Source organism: Piliocolobus tephrosceles, chromosome 1, assembly GCF_002776525.5.
Source record: "Piliocolobus tephrosceles isolate RC106 chromosome 1, ASM277652v3, whole genome shotgun sequence".
NCBI classification, from domain to species: Eukaryota; Metazoa; Chordata; class Mammalia; order Primates; family Cercopithecidae; genus Piliocolobus; species Piliocolobus tephrosceles.
This window is the reverse complement of record NC_045434.1, coordinates 108,459,066-108,461,675: the sequence shown is the minus strand read 5'-3', so window position 1 is coordinate 108,461,675 and position 2,610 is coordinate 108,459,066. Positions and strand designations below refer to the sequence as shown.

Below are 2,610 nucleotides of genomic sequence, written 5' to 3'. Positions count from 1 at the left end.
ACTATCTTCTTTTATGGTTTGTGATTTTGAGGTCTTAAGAAATCTTTTGCCTTATGTCAGGTTTGCATAGATTTTTTTTCCTTTGTTTTCTTCTTACAAGTTTTATAGTTTTAGCTCATATGTTTAGGCCTATGATCTATTTCAAGTTAAATTTTACATATGGTGTGAGGTAAAGGTTGAGGTCCATTTTTTTCTGTGTGGATATCCCATTGTTCCAGCACGATTCATTGGACAGACTATCCTTTTCCATTAAGTTACCTTAGTACCTGTGGCAGCTAGAATTGAAGATGGCACCTAATCAATACCACCTGTATGCAGGCCTCTGTGTAGTCCCCTCCTACTGCATTGGTTGCCTTGGTTGACTTGTGTAATCAATACAATTTTGCAGAAATTAGGGAGTAAAAGTTAACAACATTAGGTCATAAAAACATTGGCTTCTACCTTGCTCTCTACCTTGGTCTCTCTGGGATCACTCATCCAGGGAAGCCAGCTGGAAATTCAAGCTACTCTATCAAGTCTTATGTGGTGAAGAACTGAAGCCTCATGTCAACACCAGCAGCTACCTGCCAGACAGGTAAGTGAGCCATTTTAGGAGTAGATCCTCCAGTCCCAGTTAAGCATTCAGGTGACTAGCCTCAGCCAACATCTTGATGTGCAACCTCAGGAGAAGGCCTGAACTAGAACCACGAGTCTAAGATGCCTCTGAATTCCTAACCTAAGAAACTGTATTTCTAGACTCTCAATTCTGTTCCTTAGATTTCTGTGTCTGTCCTTACAGCAACACCACACTGTCTTGATTACTGTAGTAAGTCTTAAAGCCTTCTAATACTGTTTTCTTTAAAACTTGCTTTGATTCTTCTAGGTTCTTCATATTTTTATATAAGTTTTAGAATTAGCTTGTAAATTTCTGCAAAAATCTTGCTGGCTTTTGATTGGGTTTTCATTGAAACTATAGTTTTAATTCTGGGAAAACCGATTTTTTTTTTTTCACCGAGTTTTTGCTCTTGTCACCCAGGCTGGGGTGCAACGGTGTAATCTCGGCTCACTGCAACCTCCACCTCCTGGGTTCAAGCGATTCTCCCGCCTCAGCCTCCCACGTAGCTGGGATTACAGGCGCCTGCCACCATGCCTGGCTAGTTTTTGTATTTTTAGTACAAACGGGGTTTTACCATGTTGGTCAGGCTGGTGTCGAACTCCTGACCTCAGGTCATCCACCTTCCCTGGGCCTCCCAAAGTGCTGGGATTACAGGCGTGAGCCACTGCACCCGGCCTGAAAACTGGTATCTTAATATTCAGGACCACTCTGGGTTGCTGCCACCGTCGTGCCAGCCCCTCAGGTCTCCACGAGGCCAGGTGAGGCTCAAGAATGGGAGACAAGCCAGTTTGGGAGCCGACTGGATCCAGCTTCATTCAACATTACTACCAATTATTTGGTAACAATAGAACTCCACTAGGCGGAGTTTACATTAATGCCTCATGCTTTGCGTGGAAAGGACAACAGTTCCAGGGGAAAGCTGCCATTGTGGAAAAGTTGTCTAGCCTTCTGTTCCAGAAAATCCAGCACAGCCTCATGGCGCAGGGCCATTAGCCTATGCCAGATAGCTGCATCATCAGCATGGTTGTGGGCCGGCTTAAGGCAGATGAAGACCCCATCATGGGGTTCCACCAGATGTTCCTATTAAAGAACATCCAGGATGCTTGGGTTTGCACCAATGACATGTTCAGGCTTGCCCTGCACAACTTCGGCTGACCTCCTCTCAGCCAGGCACTAACCCTGTTTCCTCCTCCCTCCTCTTCCCAATACTATTCCTACTCCTCCAGATGCTCCAAATACCATGCACAAATAAGCAGGGCCACGGCGGGAGTGGGCGCAGTGCGCTGCTGCCACCAAGGTGTTGTGCATGATGTTTGGACGCTAGACTAGTTACATCTGATAGGAGAAGTTTGTGCTGTACCAGCGCGTGCCTTGGAAAGACTGAAGTAATACAAAAGTTGTCCTTTTTTTTTTTTTTTTTTAATCTACTGACAAGTTGCTTTAGTAACCCAAAGAAGTGAAGGAGAAAGCAGCTGCCTCACCGCCTAGACATTGATTTATTCAGATGTCTCAATGCCTTATGATACAATAAAACCACAAAAATTTTCTTTAAAAAAAAATTCAGTCTTCTGATCTATGAACATGGAAAATATGTGCATTTATGTATTTTTTCTTGAAATTTTCTAAACAATATTTTATAGTTTTAAGTGCTCGTTTAGTTCTTATAAATGTTTTGTAAAACTTATCCCTAAGTATTTCATGTTTTTGATGATACAATGAAAGGTACTGTGTTTTAAATTCTATTTATGGTTGGTTGTTGCTAGTACAGTGTATAAACATACAACTGATATATGTATATTAGCCTTTTATCCTGTGATGTTTCTAAACATCCTTCTTGGTTCCAGTAGCTTCTTAAAAGTTTCTTTTGGATTTTTTACATAGATAATCATGTTGTCTGTGAATAATGATAATTTGACTTCTTCCTTTCTAATTTGGAAGTTTTTTATTTCCTTTTATTCGCTTATTTCACTGATTGAGACCTCTAGCACAATACTGGGTTTGTTTGTTTTTGTAGA

At 41.5% G+C, this 2,610-nt stretch overlaps 1 pseudogene; it reads left to right on the top strand.

Annotated features, from left to right (window-relative positions):
• Positions 1–1,366: 1,366 nt before the first annotated feature.
• On the top strand, positions 1,367–1,750 carry LOC111556015 (annotated as a pseudogene).
• The last annotated feature ends 860 nt before the right edge of the window (positions 1,751–2,610 follow it).